Below are 22,046 nucleotides of genomic sequence, written 5' to 3' on the forward strand. Positions count from 1 at the left end.
CCCTGCCTCGTGGGCCCCTCGTTACTCCTCCGGCGTACTTCTTCCTCCTATATATACACATGTACCCCCAAACGATCAGAACAGGAGCCAAAAACCTAATTCCATCGCTGCAACTTTCTGTATCCACGAGATCCCATCTTGGGGCCTGTTCCGTAGCTCCGCCAGAAGAGGGCCGTCATCACAGAGGGCTTCCACATCATCCTAGCCCCTCCGATGAAGTGTGAGTAGTTTACCTCAGACCTTCGGGTCCATAGTTAGTAGCTAGATGGCATCTTCTCTCTCTTTGAATCTCAATACAAAGTTCTCCCCCTCTCTTGTGGAGATCTATTCGATGTAATCTTCTTTTTGCGGTGTGTTTGTTGAGACCGATGAATTGTGGGTTTATGATCAAGTCTATCTATGAATAATATTTGAATCTTCTCTGAATTCTTTTATGTATGATTGGTTATCTTTGCAAGTCTCTTCGAATTATCCGTTTGGTTTGGCCAACTAGATTGGTAGTTCTTGCCATGGGAGAAGTGCTTAGCTTTGGGTTCGATCTTGCGGTGTCCTTACCCAGTGACAGAAGGGGCAGCAAGGCACGTATTGTATCATTGCCATCGAGGATAACAAGATGGGGTTTATTTCATATTGCATGAATTTATCTCTCTACATCATGTCATCTTGCTTAAGGCGTTACTCTGTTTTTAACTTAATACTCTAGATGCATGCTGGATAGCGGTCGATGAGTGGAGTAATAGTAGTAGATGCAGAATCGTTTCGATCTACTTGTGACGGACATGATGCCTATATACATGATCATGCCTAGATATTCTCATAACTATGCTCAATTCTGTCAATTGCTCAACAGTAATTTGTTCACCCACCGTAGAATACTTATGCTCTTGAGAGAAGCCACTAGTGAAACCTATGGCCCCCGGGTCTATTCTCATCATATCAATCTCCATTACTTTAATCTTGCTTTGCTTTTTTACTTTGCCTTTACTTTTTACTTTGCATCTTTATACCAAAAATACCAAAAATATTGTATCTATCAGATCTCACTCTCGTAAGTGACCGTGAAGGGCTTGACAACCCCTAATCGCATTGGTTGCGAGTAGCTATCGCTTTGTGCAGGTACGAGGGACTTGAGCATGGGCTCCTACTGGATTGATGCCTTGGTTCTCAAAAACTGAGGGAAATACTTACGCTACTCTGCTGCATCATCCCTTCCTCTTCGGGGAAAACCAACACAAGCTCAAGACGTAGCAGAGAACAAGTAACACTCTTTTTCATATTTTCATAAGAAAGAAATCTTACATTGGAAGGGATGACCGAGTTTGGAATGGCTGAGCTTTGTAGTTCCCCCATCGTGAATCCATATGGGAAATGAGATGTAACTTCTTGATCCTCTTCCATGGCATCTATCCTTTTCAAGTCCTCCTCCATCTCTTCTTCTGTTGATGGCCCAAAGTGGTCAGCATCACTAATTGCTCTTGGTCCCGGTGTCGGATGAGACACCCGACTCTCCCCGACTGACTCTTGAGAAGACATCTTGCTCCGAATCTGCAGCAGAAACAGCTCGAAACAAGAATAGGAGATATTTGCGTGATACAGTGGTCAAAACCTTAGGGAGATTATATAATGAATTTTTACCGACCAAAAGAAGTATCGTGCAAGAAAACGGAGTCCGGAGGGCACACAAGGTGACCATGAGGCAGGGGGCACGCCCAGGGGGGTAGGGCGCGCCCTCCACCCTTGTGGAAGCCTTGTGTCCTTTCCGGACTGCTTCTTATTTTCCTATTTTCTTAAATATTCCAAAACAGAGAAAAATTGCCATTAGAACTATTTTGGAGTCGGTTTACTTACCGTACCACATAGCTATTCCATTTCGGAGTCTGAAACGTTCCGAAAAGTGTCCCTTATGTATTCCTCTGGGGTTACGGTTTCAATAACATTAGTTTCAACATTTATGGGATTACCTGAGATATAATGTTTGATTCTTTGTCCGTTCACCACTCTCGGATTTGTGCCTTCGAAGTTGTTTTTTATGGCACTGGAACGATAGACCTCCTCGATGACGTAAGGACCTTCCCATTTAGAGAGGAGTTTACCTGCAAAAAAAATCTCAAACGAGAGTTGTATAGCAATAGATAATCACCTACATTAAACTCACGCTTTTGTATCCTTTTATCATGCCATCTTTTAACTTTTTCTTTAAACAACTTGGCATTTTCATAGGCCTGGGTTCCCCATTCATCAAGTGAGATAATGTCAAAAAGACTCTTCTCACTAGCAAGTTTGAAACCATAATTGATCTCTTTAATGGCCCAATATGCCTTATGTTCTAGTTCAAGAGGTAAGTGACATGCTTTACCATAAACCATTTTATACGGAGACATACCCATAGGTTTTTTGTATCCAGTTCTATAAGCCCATAATGCACCATCAAGTTTCTTGGACCAATTCTTTCTAGATCTATTAACAGTCTTTTGCAAAATTAATTTAAGCTCTTTATTACTTAATTCTACTTGGCCACTAGACTGTGGGTGATAAGGAGATGCAATTATATGATTAACATCATACTTAGCAAGCATTTTATGAAAGGCACCATGAATAAAATGTGAACCACCATCAGTCATTAAGTATCTAGGGACTCCAAACCTCAGAAAAATAACTTCTTTAAGCATCTTAATAGAGGTGTTATGATCAGCACTACTAGTTGGAATAGCTTCTACCCACTTAGTAACATAATCAACATCAACTAAAATATGTGTGTATCCATTAGAGGAAGGAAACTGTCACATATAATCAAAGCCCCAAACATCAAATGGTTCAATAACAAGGGAATAATTCATAGGTATTTCCTGACGTCTACTAATATTACCAATTCTTTGACATCCATCATAGGACAAAACAAACTTATGGGCATCCTTGAAGAGAGTAGGCCAATAAAAACCAGATTGCAATACCTTGTGTGCAGTTCTATCTCCAGCATGGTGTCCTCCATAAGCCTCAGAGTGACACTTACGTAGGATCTGTTCCTGTTCATGCTCAGGTACACAACGTCTAATAACACCATATACTCCTTCTTTGTAAAGATGTGGGTCATCCCAGAAGTAATGTCTTAAATCACAGAAGAACTTTTTATTTTGCTGGTATGTGAAACTAGGTGGTATAAATTTAGCAACAATGTAATTATCATAATCAACATACCATGGAGCAGTACGAGAAGCATTTATGACAGCTAGTTGTTCATCAGGAAAGCTATCATGAATAGGTAGTGGGTCATCAAGAATATTCACTAACCTAGACAAGTTGTCTACAACGGGGTTCTCAACTCCCTTTCTATCAATAAAATGCAAATCAAATTCTTGTAGCAAGAGGACCCATCTAATGAGTCTAGGTTTAGCATCTTTCTTTTCCATAAGATATTTAATAGCAGCATAATCAGTGTGAACAGGTACTTTAGAATCAACAATATAAGGTCTGAACTTATCACAAGCAAATACAACTGCTAAAAATTCTTTTTCAGTAGTGGCATAATTTCTCTGGGCACTGTCTAGAGTTTTACTAGCATATTGAATAACATTTAGTTTCTCATCAACCCTTTGTCCTAGAACAGCACCTACAGCATAATCACTAGCACCACACATGATTTCAAATGGTAAATTCCAATCAGGAGGTTGAAAAATAGGTGCAGAAATCAAAGCTTTCTTAAGTATTTCAAATGCTTCTACACAGTCATCATCAAAAACAAAAGGAACATCTTTTTGCAAGAGGTTAGTCAGAGGCCTAGAAATTTTAGAGAAGTCCTTAATGAACCTCCTATAAAAACCGGCATGACCAAGGAAACTTCTTATACCTTTAATGTCCTTAGGGCACGACATCTTTTCAATAACATCAACTTTAGCTTTATCAACTTCAATACCTCTTTCATAAATTTTATGCCCCAAGACAATACCTTCATTAACCATAAAGTGGCATTTCTCCCAATTCAAGACAAGATTAGTTTCTTCACATCTCTGCAAAACTCAATCAAGGTTGCTTAAGCAATCATCAAAAGAAGTCCCATAAATGGAGAAATCATCCATGAATACCTCAACAATCTTTTCAAAAAAGTCAGAGAATATAGCAGTCATACATCTTTGAAAAGTAGCAGGTGCATTACATAAGCCAAAGGGCATATGTCTATAAGCAAAGGTACCGAATGGGCAAGTAAAAGTTGTCTTTTCTTGATCCTCTCTTGACATAGGTATTTGAGAGAAACCAGAATAACCATCTAGGAAGAAAAATGTATATGTTTGAATAATCTTTCTAGCATTTGATCAATAAAAGGTAACGGGTAATGATCCTTTTTAGTAGCTTTATTTAATTTACGGAAATCAATTACCATTTTATAACCTGTAACAATTCTTTGTGGAATCAATTCATCTTTATCATTAGGAAAAATAGTAATACCTCCCTTCTTAGGGACACAATGGACAGGACTTACCCACTGACTATCAGCCACGGGATAAATTATACCTGCCTCTAGAAGCTTTAGTATTTCTTTTCTTACCACTTCTTTCATCTTAGGATTTAACCGTCGTTGGTGATCAACAACTGGTTTAGCATCCTTCTCCAATTTTATTTTGTGCTGGCATAAAGTGGGACTAATGCCCTCAAGATCATCAAGAGTATATCCAATAGCAACACAGTGCTTCTTCAGAGTTTTCAATAATTTCTTTTCCTCGTGCTCTGAAAGGTTAGCACTAATAATAACAGGATATATCTCTTTCTCATCAAGATATGCATATTTAAGATTATCAGGTAAAGGTATAAGTTCAAACACGGGATCACCCTTAGGTGGAGGAGGATCCCCTAGGATTTCAACAGGCAAGTTGTGTTTTAGAATAGGGCCATGTTTAAAGAATACTTCATCTATTTCCCTTCTTTCAACCATGAACATATCATTTTCATGGTCTAGCAAATATTGTTCTAAAGGATCAGTAGGAGGCACGACAATAGAACCAAGACCAATAATTTCATCTTTACCAGGCAATTATTTATCATGGGGTTGTCTATGAAACTTAGCAAAATTAAACTCATGAGGCATATCCCCCAAACCAACAGAAACAATATCTTTATTGTAGTCTATCTTAGCATTAATAGTATTCAAGAAGGGTCTACCAAATATAATCAGACAAAAGTCATCTTGTGGGTGTAACACCCCGGATGTAACTTTCCCAATTTGTACTCCAACTCTTGCCGTTTCCGGTGTTAAGTTAATTTATTATCTCGGGTTCGGGTTTTGTCTCCGTGTGTTGTTGTCATTGTCATGCATCTCATATCATGTCATCATGTGCATTGCATTTGCATACGTGTTTGTCTCATGCATTCGAGCATTTTCCCCGTTGTCCGTTTTGCATTCCGGCGCTTCATTCTCCTCCGATGGTCATTTCTAGCTTTCTTTCGTGTGTGGGGTTAAACATTTCCGGATTGGACCGAGACTTGCCAAGCGGCCTTGGTTTACTACCGGTAGACCGCCTGTCAAGTTTCGTATCATTTGGACTTCGTTTGATACTCCAACGGTTAACCGAGGGACCGAAAGGCCTCGTGTGTGTTGCAGCCCAACACCCCTCCAATTTGGCCCAAAACCCACCTAACTCTGCTCCATCATCTAGAGCGTTCGATCACGATCGCGTGGCCGAAAACCGCACCTCTTTTGGACTCTCCTAGCTCCTCCTATGCCTATTTAAACACCCCGCGATTTTCGGATCTCCCCCTACCTCCGAAACCCTAGAAATCGTCCCCGCGCCGCGCCGGACAAAAACCTGCCGACGGACATTGTCCGGCCCGCCTCTCCGCCGCCACGTGGCGGCCCAGGATTCGTCCGCCCGGGCGCGCCCACATCGCCCGCCGCCGCCACTCCCGCCGGCCCGCCAGGCCCTGAGCGGGCCCTCCTCCTCCGCCGCTCGGGCCAGAGCGCCGCGCCGCCGCCCGCCTCGTCTTCCCCCGCGCGCCGCTCGCCGCCTCCGCACCGCCACCGCGCCGGCGGCGCGCCGCCACCGCGCGCCATCGCCGCCCGGAGCTCCTCGCCGGCGCCGCCGCCTCTGCCCGCCGGCGCCACCACCAGCCACCGCCACCTCGCCCTGCGCCGCCGCCCCCGGCCACCGGCGTCCGTGCCCGCCGGCCGCCACCATCCGGCCTCCCCCTCGTTGCCGGCAACCTCCTCCTCTCCGGCAGCTACAGTTCCACCGGCGTTCGTTCATTTTGTTCGGATGTGAAGACTATATGTTGCAATTTTCATTCTGTTGGATTCAGCTTCAATATTTCTCTGTCAATGTGCTAATGGTGGTCAACCTCTTCAGGATGGCTCCTCCAACGCGCACGACTCCGAATCCTGATCTGCCACCACCTCCCCCTCCTCCGGAGGCATGGCAAGCTGTGATGGCCGCAACCAATGCAAACACACAGTTGATCATGCAAATTCTTCAAGAGCGCAATCAAGGCAACCAAGGAACCAAGGCAGCAATCAGAATCACTTTGCTACACTCAACCAGTTCCTTGCTAACGGGCCAAAGACTTTCAGCAATTGTGTTGAGGCAACCGATGCTGACGATTGGCTTGTGGATCTGTGTAAGCATTTCGAGTGCAGTAATGTCAGGCCTGAGGACTGTGTTAAGTTTGATTCCTCCCAACTCAAAGATCAAGCTGCAGAATGGTTCCAGTAGTACAAGGATTCCCGAGGTGGACGTGTTATCACTTGGGATGATTTCCGTCGAGATTTCCGAGCTCATCATATTCCTCAGAGCGTGGTTGAAAGCAAGCGTGAGGAATTCCACAATCTGAAGCAAGGCTCTTTGTCTGTCTATGACTACAACAAGTTGTTCCAGAAGCTCGCCCGCTTTGCCAAGCAGGACTTGCCTGATGAGAAGAGCATGATATATCAGTTCAGGGGTGGTCTTAGAGAAGAAATTCAGCTAGCTCTTGTCCTCTTTGAGCCCTTGAGATACGATGAGTTCTACAACATGGCACTGAAGCAAGAGGCTGCTCAGTTGAGGTGTGATGCTTCCAAGAAGCGAGCCAGAGATGTTACTCCTTCTTCCTCTACTCAAGTGGCCAAGCAGCAGAAGTATTGGCTTCCTCCTCCTCCTCTCCGCTGCCACGTGGCGCCCCGGGATTCGTCCGCCCGGGCGCGCCCACATCGCCCGCCGCCGCCACTCTCGCCGGCCCGCTAGGCCCGGAGCGGGCCCTCCTCCTCCGCTGCTCGGGCCAGCGCGCCGCGCCGCCGCCGCGTGCCATCGCCGCGCAGAGCTCCTCGCCGGGCCCGCCGCCTCCGCCCGCCGGCGCCACCACCAGCCGCCGCCACCGCGCCCTGCGCCGCCGCCCCCGGCCACCGGCGTCCGTGCCCGCCGGCCGCCGCCGTCCGGCCTCCCCCTCGTCGCCGGCAACCTCCTCCTCTCCGGCAACTACAGTTCCTCGCCCGAGTTCCTCGATTTCCGTGCGCGAGATCTAGATCGAAAAAACCCTAGAGGTTGATTTCTTTGTCTAAGTCCCAAGATTCTCAGTCCAAGTGCTCATGTTCGCGGCTCCGTAACTTTGCACCCGTAGCTCCGATTCATGCATATAGCATATCAAAATGTTCATGTCAGAGAGTACAACAATTAATTCCATTGCATCATTTTCATTTGAGTTCATCTTGATGCCAGAAATGCTGTTAGAAGAGGGCTACTTGAGTTAATTGCCAGATCTGTTACTCCGTTTAGCACTTTTGTCATTTTTGCCATGATTATTGTGTGCATGCTATGCCTGTGAGTTCTACATGTGTTTTGTTAAGGGTTTGTCATCTTTCCAGAGGTGCAACCCATGTATTTTTAGGATGTGTGTGGTGGCTAGTGCAAGCTTGCAAAGTGGTGCACTTGCTAATTCTGTTTTCAGGGACTTAGTAATGTAATTTCACTAAGTCCTGGAGGTGTTTATCTCATGTTGTCATATGTTCATGTCGTTTCCTAGTGATCCGTGCCTCTTTTGAGGATGATCAGTAAGGATGTTTTGTTAATCGTGTAGTGCTATATCCATCCATGTCTTTGTTTGCAATTATGGAGGACCCTATCATGAGTCAATAGAGCTCTACTTTTGCTACTTTGTGAATCTGGGCAGATTGTCAACTTGTTTGCAATTTTGCCGATGATGTTGTAGTTGATCCGTGTATGCTATGATTTTGTTCTTGCCATGTCTAGCTTCAATTTTGTGCCTTCTTGATGGGTGTATGCTTGTCTTGCCATGACTTGCACCGTAGTGAGTGCATCGAGCTCGTAAACATGCCTACTTGAGTTATATTTCAGCATGTGCCAGTTTTTCACAAAGTCTGAAAACTGATTATGTTTTTGCTATGTTCACATGCTTGCAATTGTATTTTCTGGTCCTTTTTGGCTCAAGGTCACTAAGGGACTTTTGTTAAGCTCTTTGAGTAGCTCCATGCCATGCTTTACTTTGCCATGTTCAAGTCCTGTAGCATGTAGTTTTGTTGCTCCAAAGAGGGCTACCTGATCTGAAATTCCAGACAAGTGTTAATTTCACTAAGTCTGAGATCTGTTTGTCATTTGCATTTTTGCCATGCTTGTTTGAACCTGTTAATGGATGAATTGGCCGTAGCTCAGTGCTAGAATTTTGTTAAGCATCTTGTGTGCATCCATGCCATGCATTTTTTTGTCATGTTTGGGTGCTCTAGCATGTTCATTCCATTGCATTTAGATGCCTACTTGCTGTAAATCGCAGACCAGTGTCATTTTTGAATCGCTTGCCATTTCCAAACCGTAACTCCGATTCCGGCGTTCTTTATATCATTTTCAAGCAATTTCATCTCATATTTCCAGTGACACACTTGGTTTTCCATGTTGAAGCTAGCTTCATGCATTTCCTGTCATATCTTGCATTTTGCATCCCGCATCGCATCCCGCATAGCATCTCATCTTTGCATTACGTTGTTTGAGTTTTGCACGTGGTTGATTGTATCCTTGTTGCTTGTTTGTCTTGTTTGGGTAGATCTGGGAGACGAGTTCGCTAACGAGGAGCCCGTTGAGTTTGCTTTCGAGGATCCAGTCAACTCTGACAGCTGTGCAGGCAAGATGATCGTACCCTCGAAATCACTACTATCTTTGCTATGCTAGTTTGCTCGCTCTTTTTCTATGCCAATACTATGATGCCTACCACTTGCTTTCAAGCCTCCCAAATTGCCATGTCAAACCTCTAACCCACCTTTGTCCTAGCAAACCGTTGATTGGCTATGTTACCGCTTTGCTCAGCCCCTCCTATAGCGTTGCTAGTTGCAGGTGAAGATCGGAGGCCGTTCCTTATTGGAATATTTATTTTCTTGTTGGGATATCATTATATTATCTTGTTATCTTAATGCATCTATATACTTGGTAAAGGGTGGAAGGCTCGGCTTCTCGTCTAGTGTTTTGTTCCACTCTTGCCGCCCTAGTTTCCGTCATATCAGTGTTATGTTCCCGGATTTTGCGTTCCTTACGCGGTTGGGTTATAATGGGAACCCCTTGATATTTCGCCTTGGTTAAAGATTTTCCAGCAATGCCCAACCTTGGTCTTACCATTTGCCACCTAGCCTCTTTTTCCCTTGGGTTTCCGGAGCCCGAGGGTCATCTTATTTAAACCCCCCGGGCCAGTGCTCCTCTGAGTGTTGGTCCAAAACTAGAGTCCTGTGCAGCGCCCCCTCGGGGAAACTCGAGGTTTGGTTATAGTTGTATGGAGCGCTCATTTGAGTGTGCCCTGAGAAAGAGATATGTGCAACTCCTATCGGGATTTGTCGGCACATTCGGGCGGTGTTGCTGGTCTTGATTTAACCTGTCGAAGTGTCTTGAGTTACCGAGAAACCGAGTCTGATCGGAACGTCTTGGGAGGAGGTCTATTCCTTCATTGACCGTGAGAGCTTGTCATGGGCTAAGTTGGGACTCCCCTGCAGGAATTGAACTTTCGAAAGCCGTGCCCGCGGTTATGGGCAGATGGGAATTTGTTAATGTCCGGTTGTAGATAACTTGAACCTTAACTTAATTAAAATTGAATCAACTGAGTGTGTTACCGTGATGGCCTCTTCTCGGCGGAGTCCGGGAAGCGGACACGGTGTTGGAGTAATGTTTGCGCAGGTTGCTCTCTAGTTTCTCGCTCGCGCTTTGCCTCCTCTTCTCGCTCTCTTTTGCGAATAAGTTAGCCACCATACTTGCTAGTCGCTTGCTGCAGCTCCACCTATATTTACCTTGCCATACCTATAAGCTTAAATAGTCTTGATCGTGAGGGTGCGAGATTGCTGAGTCCCTGTGGCTCACAGATTACTATTACACCAGATGCAGGGCCTGATGATTCCGCTCCAGGAGACGCGTATGAGCTCAAGTGGGAGTTCGACGAAGACTCTCAACGATACTATGTTTCCTTTCCCGATGATCAGTAGTGGTGCCCAGTTGGGGGTGATTGGGACCGTGTCGCATGTTGGGTTCTCTTTTATTTTGGCGCCGTAGTCAGGCCATGAGTGTTTGGATGATGTAATTTTATTTATGTACTTGATTGACGTGGGGAGTGTAAGCCAACTATGTTATCTCCCCTTTATTATTCATATTACATGGGATGTTGTGAAGATTGCGTAGCTGGCGACATATGCCTTCAATGCGATTATGTCTCTAAGTCGTGCCTCGACACGTGGGAGCTATAGTCGCATCGAGGGTGTTACAAGTTGGTATCAGAGCCTTCCCCGACCTTAGGAGCCCCATTGCTTGATCGTTTTTAGCGGCCGAGTTGTGTCTAGAAAAATGTTTTGAGTCTTTAGGAATTATATATCGGAGAGATTAGGAATTCTTTTTACTTCCCAGTCTCCTCATCACTCTGGTAAGGCATCCTCACGTAGAGTTTTGACTCTTCTCTTCTCAAATTTCACTAAAAAAAATTTTTAGGATCACGCGGGTATCTTGGAATCGTTCCGATGGTTTTATGACGAGAACATTGTCTTGGTGCCTCCTGTCAGGGGTTTAGTGGAAGTGTCCCGGGGAGTTGAGCTCTGAGGTGTTGTCATCATAAATTTATCGTTGCAGTTCTGGAATACCTGAGTCTAGTACGCCGACAACGAAAATCTCTTTTATGCAGTTCGTTGGTGAGATAACCTCGACGCCACCCAGTACTGGGCGGGAGTTCGGGAGTATCGCCATAACTTGTATAACAGATGCTTTTCGAAGGTTGAGGTAGATGGTTTCTGAAGGTTTCTTGGTTATGTGTTGAAGGATGGATACAGCTGGATGTAGGATTTGCTTGTTTGGGTGAGATATTATGCTTCCCCTGTATCCCCAACACCTGATTGCATAACCGGAAAGGTTCGGGAGTTTCATAGGTGGGAATTCTAGTAGCTCTAGTTCTTCTTCCACGGATATTGGTTTGAGATTGGGATTTCTTAACGATTATTCGTTCTTGATCCGTACCTTGTTGATTTATTTCTCTACCTTAATTCTACGTGGCTTCTCAATTTATGGATATGTGACCATTTCAAAGAGGAATGCATTCGTTCATTTTGTTCGGATGTGAAGACTATATATTGCAATTTTCATTCCGTTGGATTCAGCTTCAATATTTCTCTGTCAATGTGCTAATGGTGGTCAACCTCTTCAGGATGGCTCCTCCAACGCGCACGACTCCGAATCCTGATCCGCCACCACCTCCCCCTCCTCCGGAGGCATGGCAAGCTGTGATGGCCGCAACCAATGCAAACACACAGTTGATCATGCAAATTCTTCAAGAGCGCAATCAAGGCAACCAAGGGAATCAAGGCAACAATCAGAATCACTTTGCTACACTCAACCAGTTCCTTGCTAACGGGCCAAAGACTTTCAGCAATTGTGTTGAGGCAACCGATGCTGACGATTGGCTTGTGGATCTGTGTAAGCATTTCGAGTGCAATAATGTCAGGCCTGAGGACTGTGTTAAGTTCGCTTCCTCCCAACTCAAAGATCAAGCTGCAGAATGGTTCCAGCAGTACAAGGATTCCCGAGGTGGACGTGTTATCACTTGGGATGATTTCCGTCGAGATTTCCGAGCTCATCATATTCGTCAGAGGGTGGTTGAAAGCAAGCGTGAGGAATTCCGCAATCTGAAGCAAGGCTCTTTGTCTGTCTATGACTACAACAAGTTGTTCCAGAAGCTCGCCCGCTTTGCCAAGCAGGACGTGCCTGATGAGAAGAGCATGATATATCAGTTCAGGGGCGGTCTTAGAGAAGAAATTCAGCTAGCTCTTGTCCTCTTTGAGCCCTTGAGATACGATGAGTTCTACAACATGGCACTGAAGCAAGAGGCTGCTCAGTTGAGGTGTGATGCTTCCAAGAAGCGAGCCAGAGATGTTACTCCTTCTTCCTCTACTCAAGTGGCCAAGCAGCAGAAGTATTGGCTTCCTCCTCCTCCGTTCCGTCAGCCGTATCAGCAGAAGAGTAAAGGTGGCAGTGGTTCTTCCCACCCACCCAACCCTGGCTTTCAGAACAAGACTTCGTCTCAAGCTCCAAGATCGAGTGCTCCGTATCACCGTCCGCTTTCAGAGGTCACGTGCAACAAGTGCCAACAGAAGGGTCACTATGCCAACAAGTGTCTCAACCAGAGGCGTCTTCCTCCTCCTCCTCTTATGAGATCGGCAAGTACAGCTGTGGTCAAGCATAACCCCAAGTTCGCCAAGGTCAATATGGTGAATGCAGCCCAGGCAGAGGACTCACCAGATGTCATCATGGGTAACCTTCCAGTTAATGATATTCCTGCAAAAGTTCTTTTTGACACTGGTGCATCGCATTGCTTCATTTCCAAACCTTTTGCATCAAAGTATGAGTGTGATTATCAGTATCTGCAAAGTTCCTTGCAAATTGTGTCACCGGGCAAGCAGATGACAGCTAACACCTGCGTCCCGGAGGTTACTATCACATTGGGTGACTACAAGTTCCTTTCTTCCCCAATTGTTCTTGGTAACTCGGATATTGATCTTATTCTCGGAATGGATTGGCTTTCTAAGCACAAGGCACATCTTGATTGTGCTGCCAGGAAGATTCAATTGACTATTCGTCTGAGGATGTAATTGTCTTTGCCGATCGGGATAATACCATCCGTATGTTTTCTCTCAATGAGAAGGGTCAATTGGATGCCATCTCGCAAATTCCATCGTTTGCGAATATCAAGACGTCTTTCCAGAAGAGCTTCCAGGAATGCCTCCGCACCGGCCAGTTGAATTCGTTATTGATCTTGAGCCTGGCAGGGAACCTGTGTGCAAACGTCCTTACAAGCTCGGACCTGAAGAGTTGAAGGAGCTGAAGAAGCAACTCGATATTCAAGAGAAAATGGGTCTCATCCGGCTTAGTTCTTCTCCATGGGGTTGTGGTGTTCTTTTTGTGAAGAAGAAGGATGGAACGGACCGACTTTGTGTTGATTACTGTCCAGTGAACAAGAAGACCATCAAGAAATACCCACTTCCCAACATCAATGAGCTGTTCGAACAACCCAAAGGTGCTCGAGTATTCTCCAAGCTTGATCTCCGTATGGGTTATCATCAGATTCGAATTCGTGAGAAAGATATTCCCAAGACGGCTTTCAGGACAAGCTTTGGTTCATAGGAATACACTGTCATGTCTTTTGGCCTCGTCAACGCTCCTCCGACGTTCTCTCGCATGATGAACTTCATCTTCAACGCCTACACCAATGACTTCGTTTTGGTCTATCTCGACGACATTCTGGTTTTCTTGAAGAACAAGGAAGATCATGCCAAGCACTTGCGTTTGGTTCTCGATAAGCTAAGGGAACATCAGTTCGACGCCAAGTTCTCCAAGTGTGAATTTTGGCTCGACGAGGTTCTTTATCTTGGTCATATCATCTCTGCCAAGGGCATTGCCGTGAATCCTGAGAAGGTGTCTGCAATTGTGAATTGGGAACCTCCTCGGCACGTGAAGCAACTCGGCAGCTTCCTCGGTCTCGCAAGCTATTGCCAAAGATTCGTTGAAAACTTTTCTAAGATTGCAAAGCCTCTCTCAAATCTTCTCCAGAAGCACATCAAGTATGTTTGGTCTCCGGAGTGTGACATTGCTTTCAACACTTTGAAAGAGAAATTGGTCACTGCTCCAGTTCTGACTCCGCCTGATGAATCCAAGCCGTACGAGGTCTTTTGTGATGCCTGTCTCCAAGGTCTTGGCGCAGTTTTGATGCAAGAGAAGAAAGTTGTTGCTTATACATCTCGCCAGTTGAAGCCTAATGAGAAGAACTACCCCACTCATGATCTCGAGTTGGCAGCAGTTGTGCATGCTCTTTTGACTTGGAGACATCTTCTATTGGGAAGAAAAGTGGACATTTTCACTGATCACAAGAGTCTCAAGTACATCTTCACTCAGCCTAATCTCAACCTTAGGCAAACTCAATGGGTCGAAATGATTCAAGAGTATAATCCGAGTATTGAGTATACTCCAGGCAAGGCCAATGTGATTGCTGACGCATTGAGCAGGAAAGCTTACTGCAACAGTCTGATTCTCAAGCCTTATCAACCCGAGCTTTGTGAAGCTTTCCGCAAACTTAATCTGCAAGTTGTTCCTCAAGGTTTCTTTGCCAACCTTCAAGTCTCTCCTACCTTAGAAGACCAGGTTCGCCAAGCCCAGCTTCGTGATGCTATGGTAAAAAAGGTGAAGATTGGGATTGCGAAGAGTCAGTCCATGTACAAGTGCTACTGCCTTGATGACAAGGACACTCTTTTCTTCGAGGATCGTATTGTGGTACCCAAAGGTGACCTTCGTAAAGTGATCATGAACGAGGCTCACAATTCTCTCCTCTCCATCCACCCTGGGAGCACGAAGATGTATCAGGACCTCAAGCAAGCTTATTGGTGGACTCGAATGAAGCGCGAAATTGCTCAATTCGTGAATGAGTGTGATGTCTGCAGAAGAGTGAAGGCAGAACACCAAAGGCCAGCAGGTCTCCTCCAACCTCTTGCCATTCCAGAATGGAAGTTTGACCACATTGAAATGGACTTCGTGACTGGTTTTCCAAAGTCCAAGCTTGGCAATGATGCTATATTCGTTGTCATCGACAAACTCACCAAAGTGGCTCATTTTCTGCCTATCAAAGAGTCGATCACTGCAGCTCAATTGGCAGAACTCTATACCTCTCGTATTGTCTCTCTACACGGTATTCCTCAAGTGATCTCTTCAGACCGTGGCAGCATCTTTACCTCAAAGTTTTGGGATTCTTTTCAGAAGGCCATGGGCACCAACATTTGCTTCAGCACAGCTTTCCATCCTCAAACTAGCGGTCAAGTCGAGTGTGTCAACCAGATTCTTGAAGATATGCTCAGGGCTTGTGTGATCTCCTTCGGCATGAAGTGGGAGGATTGTCTTCCTTATGCTGAATTCTCCTACAACCACAGTTTTCAAGCTAGTTCAGGCAAGGCCCCTTTTGAAATTCTATATGGAAGGAAGTGCCATACCCCTCTAAACTGGTCTGAAACCGGTGAACGCCAGCTTTTGGGTAATGACTTAATCACAGAAGCAGAAGAAATGTGCAAAGTCATTCGTGATAACCTCAAAGCAGCCCAATACCGCCAGAAGAGGTACTATGATAGTAAGCACCGCGATTTGGCTTTCGAGATCGGAGATCATGTTTACCTCCGTGTCTCTCCTATGAAAGGTACTCGTCGCTTTGGTATCAAAGGGAAGCTTGCTCCCAGATACGTGGGACCTTTCAAGATTGTCAGCAAGAGAGGCGACCTCGCCTATCAACTCGAGCTTCCTTAAAACTTTGCAAATGTTCATGACGTGTTCCATGTCTCTCAGCTTCGAAAGTGCTTCAAGACTCCTGACCGCACCGTCAACTTCGAGGACATTGAGCTCCAAGAAGATCTCTCTTATCGTGAGCACCCAGTTGCTATTCTTGAAGAGACTGAACGCAAGACTCGCAACAAGTCAATCAAATTTCTCAAAGTCAAGTGGTCACACCATTCGGACCGTGAAGCTACCTGGGAACGCGAGGATCACCTCCGTTCTGAGTACCCGGCGTTCTTTCAGTCCTAGATCTCGGGACGAGATCCTTTCGTAGTGGTGGAGTGTTGTAACACCCCGGATGTAACTTTCCCAATTTGTACTCCAACTCTTGCCGTTTCCGGCGTTAAGTTAATTTATTATCTCGGGTTCGGGTTTTTTCTCCGTGTGTTGTTTTCGTTGTCATGCATCTCATATCATGTCATCATGTGCATTGCATTTGCATACGTGTTCGTCTCATGCATTCGAGCATTTTCCCCGTTGTCCGTTTTGCATTCCGGCGCTTTGTTCTCCTCCGGTGGTCATTTCTAGCTTTCTTTCGTGTGTGGGGTTAAACATTTCCGGATTGGACCGAGACTTGCCAAGCGGCCTTGGTTTACTACCGGTAGACCGCCTGTCAACTTTCGTATCATTTGGACTTTGTTTGATACTCCAACGGTTAACCGAGGGACCGAAAAGGCCTCGTGTGTGTTGCAGCCCAACACCCCTCCAATTTGGCCCAAAACCCACCTAAATGTGCTCCATCATCTAGAGCGTTCGATCACGATCGCGTGGCCGAAAACCGCACCTCTTTTGGACTCTAGCTCCTCCTATGCCTATTTAAACACCCCCCGATTTTCGGATCTCCCCCTACCTCTGAAACCCTAGAAATCGTCCCCGCGCCGCGCCGGATGAAAACCTGCCGACGGACATTGTCCGGCCCGCCTCTCCGCCGCCACGTGGCGCCCCGGGATTCGTCCGCCCAGGCGCGCCCACATCGCCCGCCGCCGCCACTCCCGCCGGCCCGCCAGGCCCGGAGCGGGCCCTCCTCCACCGCTCGGGCCAGAGCGCCGCGCCGCCGCCACTCCCGCCGGCCCGCCAGGCCCGGAGCGGGCCCTCCTCCTCCACAGCTCGGGCCAGAGCGCCGCGCCGCCGCCCGCCTCGTCTTCCCCCGCGCGTCGCTCGCCGCCTCCGCACCGCCACCGCGCCGGCGCCGCGCGCCATCGCCGCCCAGAGCTCCTCGCCGGGCCCGCCGCCTCCGCCCGCCGGCGCCACCACCAGCCGCCGCCACCGCGCCCTGCGCCGCCGCCCCCGGCCACCGGCGTCCGTGCCCGCCGGCCGCCGCCGTCCGGCCTCCCCCTCGTCGCCGGCAACCTCCTCCTCTCCGGCAGCTACAGTTCCTCGCCCGAGTTCCTCGATTTCCGTGCGCGAGATCTAGATCGAAAAAAACCCTAGAGGTTGATTTCTTTGTCTAATTCCCGAGATTCTCAGTCCAAGTGCTCATGTTCGCGGCTCCGTAACTTTGCACCCGTAGCTCCGATTCATGCATATAGCATATCAAAATGTTCATGTCAGAGAGTACAGCAATTAATTCCATTGCATCATTTTCATTTGAGTTCATCTTGATGCCAGAAATGCTGTTAGAAGAGGGCTACTTGAGTTAATTGCCAGATCTGTTACTCTGTTTAGCACTTTTGTCATTTTTGCCATGATTATTGTGTGCATGCTATGCCTGTGAGTTCTACATGTGTTTTGTTAAGGGTTTGTCATCTTTCCAGAGGTGCAACCCATGTATTTTTAGGATGTGTGTGGTGGCTAGTGCAAGCTTGCAAAGTGGTGCACATGCTAATTCTGTTTTCAGGGACTTAGTAATTTCACTAAGTCCTGGAGCTGTTTATCTCATGTTGTCATATGTTCATGTCGTTTCCTAGTGATCCGTGCCTCTTTTGAGGATGATCAGTAAGGATGTTTTGTTAATCGTGTAGTTCTCTATCCATCCATGTCTTTGTTTGCAATTATGGAGCACCCTAACATGAGTCAATAGAGCTCTACTTTTGCTACTTTGTGAATCTGGGCAGATTGTCAACTTGTTTGCAATTTTGCCGATGATGTTGTAGTTGATCCATGTATGCTATGCTTTTGTTCTTGCCATGTCTAGCTTGCATTTTGTGCCTTCTTGATGGGTGTATGCTTGTCTTGCCATGACTTGCACCGTAGTGAGTGCATCGAGCTCATAAACATGCCTACTTGCGTTATATTTCAGCATGTGCCAGTTTTTCACTAAGTCTGAAAACTGATTATGTTTTTGCTATGTTCACATGCTTGCAATTGTATTTTCTGGTCCTTTTTGGCTCAAGGTCACTAAGGGACTTTTGTTAAGCTCTTTGAGTAGCTCCACGCCATGCTTTACTTTGCCAGGTTCAAGTCCTGTAGCATGTAGTTTTGTTGCTCCAAAGAGGGCTACCTGATCTGAAATTCCAGACAAGTGTTAATTTCACTAAGTCTGAGATCTGTTTGTCATTTGCATTTTTGCCATGCTTGTTTGAACCTGTTAATGGATGAATTGGCCGTAGCTCAGTGCTAGACTTTTTTTAAGAATCTTGTGTGCATCCATGCCAAGTATTTTGTTGTCATGTTTCGGTGCTCTAGCATGTTCATTCCATTGCATTTAGATGCCTACTTGTTGTAAATCGCAGACCGGTGTCATTTTTGAATCGCTTGCCATTTCCAAACCGTAACTCCGATTCCGGCGTTCTTTATATCGTTTTCAAGCGATTTCATCTCATATTTCCAGTGGCACACTTGGTCTTACCATTTGCCACCTTGGTTTTACCATTTGCCACCTAGCCTCTTTTTCCATTGGGTTTCCGGAGCCCGAGGGTCATCTTATTTAAACCCCCCGGGCCAGTGCTCCTCTGAGTGTTGGTCCAAAACTAGAGTCCTGTGCAGCGCCCCCTCGGGGAAACTCGAGGTTTGGTTATAGTTGTATGGAGCGCTCATTTGAGTGTGCCCTGAGAAAGAGATATGTGCAGCTCCTATCGGGATTTGTCGGCACATTCGGGCGGTGTTGCTGGTCTTGATTTAACCTGTCGAAGTGTCTTGAGTTACTGAGATACCGAGTCTGATCGGAACGTCTTGGGAGGAGGTCTATTCCTTCGTTGACCGTGAGAGCTTGTCATGGGCTAAGTTGGGACTCCCCTGCAGGAATTGAACTTTCGAAAGCCGTGCCCATGCTAATGGGCAGATGGGAATTTGTTAATGTCCGGTTGTAGATAACTTGAACCTTAACTTAATTAAAATTGAATCAACTGAGTGTGTTACCGTGATGGCCTCTTCTCGGCGGAGTCCGGGAAGCGGACAAGGTGTTGGAGTAATGTTTGCGCAGGTTGCTCTCTAGTTTCTCGCTCGCGCTTTGCCTCCTCTTCTCGCTCTCTTTTGCGAATAAGTTAGGCACCATACTTGCTAGTCGCTTGCTGCAGCTCCACCTATATTTACCTTGCCATACCTATAAGCTTAAATAGTCTTGATCGTGAGGGTGCGAGATTGCTGAGTCCCTGTGGCTCATAGATTACTATTACACCAGATGTAGGGTCTGATGATTCCGCTCCAGGAGACGCGTATGAGCTCAAGTGGGAGTTCGACAAAGACTCTCAACGATACTATGTTTCCTTTCCCGATGATCAGTAGTGGTGCCCAGTTGGGGGTGATTGGGACCGTGTCGCATGTTGGGTTCTCTTTTATTTTGGCGCCGTAGTCGGGCCATGAGTGTTTGGATGATGTAATGTTATTTATGTACTTGATTGACGTGGCGAGTGTAAGCCAACTAAGATTGCCTAACTTGCGACATATGCCTTCAATGCGATTATGTCTCTAAGTCGTGCCTCGACACGTGGGAGCTATAGTCGCATCGAGGGTGTTATAGTGGGGAACCAAGAACAAGAAAGTCAGCAGGATATTTAACTTTCCCACGCAAGAATTCAACATCTCTAACAATTCCAACTGGTGAAATAGGATCTCTATTGGCAAGCTTAATTGTAACATCTATCTCTTCTATCTCAGCAGGTGCAATATCATGCATAATTTCTTTGTATAAGGAATGAGGTATTGCACTTGCACTAGCACCCATATCACATAAACCATGATAGCAATGATCTCCTATTCTAACAGAAATAACATGCATGCCTACAACAGGTCTATGTTTATTTTTAGTATTAGGTCTAACAATTCTAGCAAATGTGGGGGAACGTTGCAGAAAACAAAAAATTTCCTACTCGTTTCACCAAGATCATCTAGGAGTTCATCTAGCAACGAGTCATCTAATGCATCTACATACCTTTGTAGATTGCACACGGAAGCGTTCAAAAGAACGGTGATGATGTAGTCGTACTCGACGTGATCCAAATCACCGATGACCGGCGCCGAACGGACGGCACCTCCGCGTTCAACACACGTACGGGACGGGAGACGTCTCCTCCTTCTTGATCCAGCAAGGGGGGAGGAGAGGTTGATGAAGATCCAGCAGCACGACGGCGTGGTGGTGGATGCAGGGCGTTACAGAAGCAGGGCTTCGCCAAGACTACGAGGGAGAGACGTAACGGGGGGGAGATGGAGGCGCCAGGGGCTGGTCTGAAATCCCTCCTCTTCCCCCCACTATATATAGGGGTGCCATGGGGGGGCACCGGCGCTAGTAGATGAGATCTACTAGGGGGGGCGGCGGCCAAGGGGAGGTTTCCCTCCCCCCCAAGGCACCTAGGGGTGCCTTCCACCACATGGACTCTTCCATGGTGGAAACCCTAGGCGCATGGGCCTATAGGGGCTGGTGCCCCAGCCCACTATGGGCTGGGTTCCCTCCTATTTCAGCCCATGGGGCCCTCCGGGATAGGTGGCCCCACCCGGTGGACCCCCGGGACCCTTCCGGTGGTCCCGGTACAATACCGATAACCCCGAAACTTGTCCCGATGCCCGAAACAGCACTTCCTATATATAATTCTTTACCTCCGGACCATTCCGGAACTCCTCGTGACGTCCGGGATCTCATCCGAGACTCCGAACAACATTCGGGTTACTGCATATACATATCTTCACAACCCTAGCGTCACCGAACCTTAAGTGTGTAGACCCTACGGGTTTGGGAGACAAGCAGACATGACCGAGACGACTCTCCAGTCAATAACCAACAGCGGGATCTGGATACCCATGTTGGCTCACACATGCTCCACGATGATCTCATCGGATGAACCACGATGTCGAGGATTCAATCAACCCCGTACGCAATTCCCTTTGTCGATCGATATGTTACTTGCCCGAGATTCGATCGTCTCTATCCCAATACCTCGTTCAATCTCGTTACCGACAAGTCACTTTACTCATACCGTAATGCATGATCCCATGACCAGACACTTGGTCACTTTGAGCTCATTATGATGATGCATTACCGAGTGGGCCCAGCGATACCTCTCCGTCATACGGAGTGACAAATCCCAGTCTTGATCCATGTCAACCCAACAGACACTTTCGGAGATACCCGTAGTCTACCTTTATAGTCACCCAGTTACGTTGTGACGTTTGGTATACCCAAAGCACTCCTACTGTATCCGGGAGTTACACGATCTCATGGTCTAAGGAAAAGATACTTTGACATTGGAAAACTCTAGCAAACGAACTATACGATCTTGTGCTATGTTTAGGATTGGGTCTTGTCCATCACATCATTCTCCTAATGATGTGATCTCGTTATCAATGACATCCAATGTCCATAGTCAGGAAACCATGACTATCTGTTGATCAACGAGCTAGTCAACTAGAGGCTTACTAGGGACATGTTGGTGTCTGTTATTCACACATGTATTACGATTTCCGGATAACACAATTATAGCATGAATAAAGACAATTATCATGAACAAGGAAATATAATAATAATGCTTTTATTATTGCCTCTAGGGCATATTTCCAACAGTCTCCCACTTGCACTAGAGTCAATAATCTAGTTACATTGTGATGAATCGAACACCCATGGAATTCTGGTGTTGATCATGTTTTGCTCTAGGGAGAGGTTTAGTCAACGGATCTGCTACATTCAGGTCCGTGTGTACTTTACAAATTTCTATGTCTCCATCTTGAACATTTTCACGAATGGAGTTGAAGCGACGCTTGATGTGCCTTGTCTTCTTGTGAAACCTGGGCTCCTTGGCAAGAGCAATAGCTCCAGTGTTGTCACAGAAGAGCTTGATCGGCCCCGACGCATTGGGTATGACTCCTAGGTCGGTGATGAACTCCTTCACC

This window comes from Triticum urartu, chromosome 1A (assembly GCF_056163025.1).
Source record: "Triticum urartu cultivar PI428250 chromosome 1A, HENAU_Tu73, whole genome shotgun sequence".
In the NCBI taxonomy this organism is placed as follows: Eukaryota; Viridiplantae; Streptophyta; class Magnoliopsida; order Poales; family Poaceae; genus Triticum; species Triticum urartu.